Here is a 9,551-nt window from a genome sequence, read left to right on the forward strand (position 1 = left end):
CCTGGTGTAACCCTCTCCCACTGAGCCCCGCCCGGGGTCCGCGGAGCCGCTTTGGCGGTTTGGGTTCTGAGTGGCTACACTTACTGTTGCCACTGTGCCGCGCCCTCTCTCTCCACTCACTGCCAGGAAACCAACGGTCAGCCCCAGCCTAGCTGCCCTACCTGCGTCTTCTCCTCCCCCCCGGGTCAGAGCATCAGCAGCACTTGGTGTCTCCTGGAAATAAAAAAAATCTGAGATTGGAAATACACGCTCCGAAGGCCTGGAGAGATGAAGGTGAATGGGGGGTGGGAGAGGTGGGGGTGTTCAATCTCCAAAGAACTTGTGAAGACTGTCCTCCACCTGTTGACTTGGGAAATGTGGGGTTGCCTAATCGTCCCCTCCTCCACTCCCCTGGTAGAATCTTGTGTGGGAATAAGAAACATGAATCATTTTCTGTCTGGGAAGAAGACTAAGTAGGACCGGCAAACGATTACAAAATGCGAACAAATCAGAACGCCTCAAAGACGCAAACCAAGGAGATAATCCGGACGAAGTTAATCATAAAATGAAATAGAAGGTGTAGTTTCTGTTCTTGCCTATTCTGAGACATTGACAGTTCATCTCTCTGGAGAGGGATCTCAACATGGTTAAATGGTATTGGCCCAAATCACTTTACTATTGAAGATAAGTGGTATTTTGAAGGAGACATTCTGTAACTGTTCTCTGAACGAAGTCGTGAGTCTAACCATGTACAGTCTGGAGCATCTGACATCCCAACCCTTTTGCCTCTCCTCACATTTCACTGTTCTGCTTTATAGATCAACCTCAACGGGGATGGTATTGAATGGCATTAGGCGGACTGGCTCTGTGCTGGCAGCGTCTCTGGAACAGTAAGCCTGCCTGGAACCATTGCAGGAGGGTTCTTTCCACGCCAGTCACTGGCTGTACATGAGCCCGGCTGACTAAAGGTTGCTTCTGTTTGACAATGAATCGCCTTTCCTTTCTTGTCTGAGGCTTGCCATGAGATTCATGGGAATGAAGACTATCCGATTCTTCCTCAATATTGAATTTCAGCTAGGAAACAAACCTAGCCAAGCGAATAGGAGTATCCTGATTTAATGGTATATCGTCACCAAAGAAAAAAAAAGTTTACTTTTCATGCAAGTATTATCTTGTGGAACTTCTGTACACCATACTATAGACACGTACTCAGGCTTCCAATGGGCTACTGCCCTCAGCTCTGAAAAAGCTGACTCTGTTATTACACACCTCTTAGAGGTAATGGCTGTTATGGGTATACCTAAAACAATAAAAACTGACAATGGTCCAGCATATGTCTCCAGTAAATTGGAACAATTCTTCAAATATTATAATATAAAACATGTAACTGGTATACCTTACAATCCCACAGGACAAGCAATAATTGAAAGGTCTAACCGAACCTTAAAAGAGATGCTTCATAAACAGCCAGGGAAAACAAAGACACCTAGACTCAGGTTACACAATGCTTTACTAACGTTGAATTTTCTTAATGCTGATGAAAAAGGACAAACTGCAGCAGAAAGACACTGGACTACAGAGAAGACTTCTGAACTGAACCAACCGGTGTATTTTAAGGATGTTATGACCTCAGTCTGGAAACCAGGATATGTGTTACGTTGGGGAAGGGGTTATGCTTTTGTTTCCACAGGAGAAGAAAAGATTTGGATTCCATCAAAATTAATTAAAATTCGATCAGAACAGAAAACATCTCAGGAGGAGGAAGATAACAGCCCATCTACAAATTCATAGTCCACCATGGGTAAAGTGACCTCCTAAAAGGAAAGAGAAGTGTTTTGTTTTTGTATTCACAGGTAAACTCAGCAAAGAATACTGGACTTATGGATTCCTGTAGAAGAATGAATAGCTACCCTGAGGACCATCAAACAAACAGTATCTCACTGTGTGGTATCACTGCTGAATTAATCCAACTTCTATCTTTTAAAAATGCCTTGACTTCAAAATTTAAGTGTAAGGATATGTTACTTGGAAAAGGAGTTTTTATTTATGTTTCTACAGAAAATGAAAAGCTAAGGATTCCTTCCAGGCTTCTGTGGTTTCACGAACCAAGACCCCCGGAAGCAGTGGACCAGGTGTTCCAACGACTGAGACAGCTAAGAAGATACAGCTTTACAGACCCCGAAAATACGGACTTATACAGGTTTCTGAGTTTTGTCATGATCCCCATGGTATAAACAGCGCCCCCTTCCAGCAGGAAGCAGTTTGGAATGAGCGACGTCCCAATTCCCATCTTGTTTATAAATCTTTGTTTTCATTTAAATGGGATTGTTTATAATTGGCTAATGATCACAGCCAATTTTTTTAATGGTAAAAAGGGGAATTATGGTATGGGTATTGCTTTTCATTTATTGATACAAATTCAAGGTCAATTTTGTGATGTTTATATTTCTCCTCTTGATTAAGCATTGTGCTTATACTGATCTTCTAAAATGTAATGCATAATTGAATACAAACTATAGATAGTTACTTATAATAGAATTTATAGTTAGGTAAGTTAGGTTTTCTAGATATACAGAAATATATTTGAGACAGATAGACAGTCTTCAAACCTCTGAAAGACCTTCAGAACATGGCATTTAAAATGGTCTAGGGTTTTTTGACAATGAGAAATGTCTGCTCCTGGCAGCACCAATTATATCTGAGAGGAAGATGGGCATCGAAGAAACTTGTTATGGAGTTTGCTTTCAACATGGCAAGATTAGCCATTTGGGCAAGAAACTGCTCTTGCCTAGACTGTTTGACTGCTGTTGTATAAACTGGACATGCAGGACCCACAGGAAAATGACTACTGAACTCAGTCTTACAGGGTTCCTGCTTCATGAAGAGTCTACGAGACTTTCTGCAGGACAAAGAAAAATGACTGACAGACTGCCAACGCAGATGGACAGTTTGAAATTTCCTGCTTTGCTGAGAAGTGTTCCAGACACATTGTGGCCTATGGGCTGAAGATGGATGCCCCAACGTTACAGAGGAACTTCGGGTGACTGTCCAGGCAGTAAGATGTCTCTGTCAATCCTAATGTTTATATATTATCCTTCTGTGGTCTTTGATGGAGTTGAAGACAGATAGTTATAATTATAGTTTTCCTTAGTTATGATAAAAGATAAGCTACATATAGGACTTTGGACTCACAAGGATGGGATGGATGATATTTTCTTTAAATCTTGCTAAAATATTGTAACTATGTTCTTATTTGATAACTGTTCTGTTATATACAATTTGACTGTGTTAAAGTTAAGACCTTTCTTTTTGTTTAAACAGAAAAGAGTAGATGTTGGGGAAGTCTTATGCTAATAAAGCACTGTCTGGCCAATAGGAATCTAGATAGGTGGGGCTAGGAGTCGAGGAGGATTCTGGGAAGGGGAAACACAAGAGGGTTCGAGATGTAACCGCCATTGGGGTAGGAAGCCTGGAACCTCTCCGGTAAGAAGCATACTTAGATTAACAATTATGGGGTAATTACTTAAAGCAGAGCTAGCCAGTACGAGACAAGCAAGGCCAACAGCTTCATAATTAATACAGCGTCTTGTGTGTTTATTTGGGGACTAGAATGTGGCAGAGCCCAGGCGGCTGGTGGGGGATAAACCAAAGCGGCTAGCAAAAGAAAAAGCTTCTCTTAACAGGCTATAATGAATATTCTTGATCATTCTCTCATGGTAGCCGTCGACCACAACAGATTCTGGGGGTCTTGAATGTGGCTAGTATGACTGAGGAAATGCATTTTCAAATTTATATGATTTTATTTCATTCTGATTTAAATATCCCCATGTGGTCAGCTGTGGCCATGATGGGCAGCACATTTTCAAAGAGTTTCCTGATTATGTATGGTCAGTGATTGAAGACCAAGTCTGCTTACACATCAGCAAAAACTCTCCCTTATAGCTCTCAGCTGCTCTTCATTCAAATGAGTGCTGTTCATGGGTTGGCCTACAAAGCCATTAATTCTAATTAGACACAAATAACCCTCTCAGGACCTGTTTAGAATGATTGAGAAGAAAGCTAATTCCATTTATTAGTATTTTTAAAAAGCATGTTTAAGACGCTGCATACCACTCCAAGTGGACAGCTTTGGACATAGAGACTTCAGCTAGGCAATAGCTGCCTCCTGAGAGTTTATTGTGCTGACAGTGGACTCTAGGTTGGATGTAAAAGCCCACTATGAAGTATCACAGTGTTGATAAGTAGTGGGATGGAGAAAGAGCCCTATGAAAATGTTCTGCTACTTTAGTACATCAGTTTGGGAATCAGGAAGACACAAGAAGCTTTTTTTTGTAATAAAAAGAAGGTTCTGAAGCAGTAGTCAGTCAGTGCTGCCTAAGTGATTTGGGAAACCCGATTTAAAACCTTTGAGCTTTGGATTACTAATCTGAGCACCACATTTCTGTGAGAATTTATCAGCACACTGAATGTGTTTAGTATAGCCTGTAGGATACTATAGACCAAGGAAATGTTAGTTCTTCCCCTTGTTCGGTCTCCTCAAAGCTTTAGAAACAACTTCATTTCAATATTTACTTTGTTGTGGTGTGTGTGTGTGTGTGTGTGTGTGTGTGTGTGTGTGTGTGTGTGTGTGTGTGTGTGTGTTTTCCTTCAACCACGAGGATCTCTGGAGATCAGTCTCAGGTCATCAGGCTTGGTAGCCTTTACCACTGAACCACGTTATCAAACATTATTTTCTATGTTTCATTCTTTCATTTATCTCACAATTCTTTCATTTATCTCATTTAGTATCCCTTGCAAACCTGATACTGTTATCAAGACAAAGAAATAAACAGGCAAGGTCCCTGCTTCATAGAACTTTTAGTCTAAGGGAAGATCAAAAGTGCTACATAAGAACATATGTAAATGAAGAAATACGTGTCTTCAAAAACCAAGAACAACAGTGGTGATCATCATGGGAATGAGACAATTTAAAATTAATACACCAGATTCTGATAATCCTATCAAAGATAGGCAAAAATGAAGGAACTAACCACGGGGTTAATTGCAGTCAAATGGCTTGAATTCACTCCCAAAAACCTACTGCTTCATGTCCACCCAACTCTACATATGCACCATGGCACAAGATCCACCGCCCCCGTGAATAAATAAAATGTAATTTAAAATATTCAAAACATTTTCTCACAGCCGAAGAACTAGGCAGAGACTCTCTGGCACTGAGGCGCTGGGACAGGCACTGCCTACTGAGGACCACCAGAAGCTGGTGGAGGGTGGAAATGGGAAGGAGCTGCTGGCCTACTAAAAAAAAAAAAATCCAGAAATGTACAAAAGAACTAATATGAACTCCAAATATAAGGTATACGATTAAAATGTTTAGCAGTCATATTTAAAACTAAGCTAGTATGGTGATTTTTCATGCTTTCTCATTAACATATCCCAAATGTCATTATAATATGCTATCAGTGTAAAATTATTAGTGACACTGTTTCTTTTAAGGCCATGACAGCATATAGCAATCCTTAAGAAACACAGTTTCGGTGTTTATAGATACTTGTAACTAACAGTATTTAGTGTCTTATAACTATGTCTAAAATCTCTCAGTTTACCCTAAATGACAATAAAGATGGTATGTAGAATAATCCTATGGTGATTATTTATAAGAAGAAAATTGCTTATATGTTTTTAAAGTTCACCCTAATGCATATGGGGAGAAAAATCTAAAGCAGGGGAGATTTGTTGTAAAAGGCATTTAAAACTTTATTTCCAGCAGCCGAGGATATATATCAGTGGTAGAGACCATGGCTAGCATGTGGGAAGCCATGAGCTCACTTACAAACCCTGGAGGAATTAAAAGTAAATAAATACTTTTAGCAAATAAGAAAATTCCAATACCTTTTCCCACCTTCATCCACAGTATCTACATTTCTTTCTCATTTTTAAGGAGAAGCTGTGAAAAAATTGCATGCTTTGAATATTTTAAGTTACATTTTATTTATTCATGGAGTGGCATGTGGGAACACCAGACCCTGAGCAGAGACCCACTTCCCCTTCTGCCTGGGAGTAGGCAGCTGTAAGACAATGTTTAGTAAAAACATGTTTACTAAAAATGATACAATAAGTTCCTGGGAAAGGCCTTCCCACAGAAACCGCCCTGACCTCGACCTTGTCCAAAGACTAACCGCACCTTCAAAAACCCACACACATCCACCTCTGGTGTCAGAGCAGAACCAGCCAAGGGAGAGGAGAGAGCAGAAGTTTCTCTGGTGGGAACTTTTCTTAGGAAGTTTTTCGTGAACCTTTTTGGAGCCTGTTTAAAGTTTTCTTTATATCATTGAACGAGTCTCTGTGTTGTCAATACCCGACACCCTCCACACGTTCTCGGACATAGGCCGCGCAGCAGACGTGACAATTGGAGGTCCCACCGAGATCGTAAAAAGCGAGGTAAGTGGACGGGGTTAAGAAACTATGGGGAATAGTTCCGGGAAGCTAGAATCATTACAGTATCAACTAAAAAAGTTACTTAAAGAACATGGGACTGCAGTCAAGTCTAAAACCCTAGAAGGCTTTCTAAAATCGATTGAACGAGCCAGTCCATGGTTCATTACTGGGGGGAAGCTTAAATATTCCAGATTGGGAGGAGGTTCGCCGTGATCTTCATAGACTTTTACGAAAAGAGGGATCTGAGTCCTTGCCCCCTACGACATTCTCCTTATGGAGATTAGTGAGGGGAGCACTTTTGACAGATAAGGTTCGTCACCGCCAGGTAGTTCAGGACACAAAAGAGGCTTTTTTTAGAGTTACAAGAGACTGAGACTCAAGCCTCCTTGAGTTCAGGGGCAGAGAGTGATGATGAAGAGACTGTGACTGAAACTAGAGGCTCCATTGTTAGTGAGGATGAGGAGGAGTCTCTTAGTAACAACAAAAAAATGGGTAGACATCTCCGGGCGCGACCCAAAAAGAAGGACTCTGGTCAGAATCGGTTATATCCTTCTCTATCAGACCTAGAAAATGGAAGTAGCTCAGACTCAGACTCGTCACAGTCTGAAAAGGAACGGTTACTTGCTGAGATCACGGCCCTTAAAAAAAGAACTAAAAAAGATTCTAATTAAGGAAAGACAGGACAGGGAGAGAAACTCTTCCCCATACTCTGAAAAAAGGGACTCCTCCTATGAGATAACCCAGTTCTTCTCAGACCTGGAGGGAAGACCCAGGGGAGGGGTCCAATGCTGCCCAGTGGTGGCCCCAGTAATGGAAGTTCCAGATCCGAACAATTCTGGACAGGTCATTCGGCATCATAACCCTTTAAATTTTAAGGATATAAAACAACTTAAAGAGGCAACTTTAAATTATGGAGCACAGGCTCCCTTTACACTTTCCTTAATGGAATCTTTTGCGTCTCTTAATTTGACACCTGGCGATTGGCAGCAGCTTTGCAGAGCAGCTCTGTCGGGGGGGAGATTATTTGATTTGGAGAGGTGAGTTTCAGGAAAGATGCAGCCAGACAGCCCAAAGGAATGCACAGGCCGGACAGCCCCAGAGAAATGTGGAGATGCTTACCGGGAGTGGTCAATATGCCACCATTCAGCAACAAATGCAATATGACATCGCAGTCTATGCCCAAGTGGCAGCAGCGGCCCAAGGGGCTTGGAAAGCATTGCCTTCCAAGGAAGGAGGGGATCATCTGTCCAAAGTCCTTCAAGGACCTTCCGAACCTTTTCAAGACTTCGTAGACCGTCTCAGTCAGGTAGCAGAAAGAATATTTGGGGGCATTGGGCCTGCGATGCCAGTCATAAAGCAGATGGCATTTGAAAATGCAAATAAATATTGTAAGGAAGCCCTTCGCCCCTATCGCAATAAAAGTCTAAATGACTATATCCGGATCTGTAGGGACATTGATGGGAACTTCATCCAGGGCCAAGTGTTAGCTGCTGCTATTCGGCCCCAAGTGGGGAAAGAAAGACCTACTCTGGGAGGGAGAAAAACATGTTTCAGCTGCGGCAGGGAGGGACACTTCCGTAGAGAGTGCCCTCAAAATAGTACTACGGGTCTCAAGAGACCTGGTTTATGCCCCCGTTGTCGAAGGGGATATCATTGGGCCAATAACTGCTACTCTAAAACTGACAGGGAGGGAAATTTCCTTTCTGCTAATAATAATCAGGGAAACGGGAGGAGGGCCCCGCCCCAGGGCCCCAAAACCAATGTGTACGGGGCAATGACCCCTGCTCTGGGCAGTGGCAGGACTCATTTTCTCCCCCAGAGCAACCCCTTCATATCTCAGACCTCCTTAGAGCCACCTCGGGGAGTGCAGGATTGGACCTCGCTCCCTCTGCCCGGGCAATCCTAACACCGGAAATGGGGATCCAGGCCCTCCCTACTGGGGTGCATGGGCCATTGCCCCCAGGCACGGTCGGACTACTTTTGGGACGGTCCAGTACTATTCTTCGAGGCATCCAGGTACACCCCGGTGTTATAGACCAGGATAGTGAGGGGAGATTAAAATAATGACATCAGTGGGCAGTGGGGTTGTTGCCATCCCTGCAGGAGAACGGATTGCTCAGATACTCCTTCTCCCTACAGCTCCTTGTGAGGCTAGAAAAATTAAAGAGAAAAGGGGCAACCAAAGTTTTGGAAGTACCGGCCCGGCAACATTTTGGGTAGCCACTATGGAGAACCGCCCCAGCTTACATTAAAGATAGAAGGCAAGTCCTTTAGGGGCGTCTTAGATTCTGGGGCAGATTTCTCTGTCCTCTCAGATAAATTCTGGCCCCCACCTGGCCGAAAGAGGAAGGGACAGTGACCCTCCAGGGAATAGGACAGGCTGTGCCCCAAAAAAGCCTCAGAATCTTAAAGTGGCAAGACTCTGAAGGCCACACAGGGCTTTTCCAGCCATATGTTTTGCCTGGCCTCCCTATTAACCTCTGGGGACGGGACCTCATGCAAGAAATGGGAGTGGTCCTCACCACCCAGGCACCCAAGTCCAAAAGCAGGGGCCCCCAGATGACACAAGGGAGGGGCTGGAGCCCGGGGAGGGAACTAGGTAAACTAGAACAGGGAGAGGTTTGCCCTGTGGCATCCCTCCCTTTGGAGACCAGGGCCCCAGGGGATAGGAAGGGTTTTGGCCATTTTTGATGAGGGTCACTGTTGCGCCGCCAGCCCCCATACCCATCACATGGCTATCAGATGATCCGGTATGGGTGGAACAGTGGCCCTTACCAGCGGAGAAACTAAGGGCGGCTCACCAGCTAGTTCAAGAACAATTGGAGGCAGGTCATTTGGTTCCTTCCACGTCCCCTTGGAATACCCCTATATTTGTAATAAAAAAATCTTCAGGGAAATGGAGGTTACTACAAGACTTGAGGGCCGTGAATGCGACCATGCAGCCTATGGGGGCTCTGCAGCCTGGCTTGCCCATGCCTGTGGCCATTCCTAAAGACTGGCATTTGATTGTCATTGACTTGAAGGATTGCTTCTTTTCTATTCCCTTGCATTCTCAAGATAGTCCTCGGTTTGCATTTAGCCTTCCTGCGATTAACTTTAGGGAGCCTGCCCTTCGCTTCCAATGGGTGGTGCTCCCC

The sequence above is a fragment of the Mesocricetus auratus genome, unplaced genomic scaffold (genome assembly GCF_017639785.1).
Source record: "Mesocricetus auratus isolate SY011 unplaced genomic scaffold, BCM_Maur_2.0 Super-Scaffold_6730, whole genome shotgun sequence".
Lineage (NCBI taxonomy): Eukaryota > Metazoa > Chordata > Mammalia > Rodentia > Cricetidae > Mesocricetus > Mesocricetus auratus.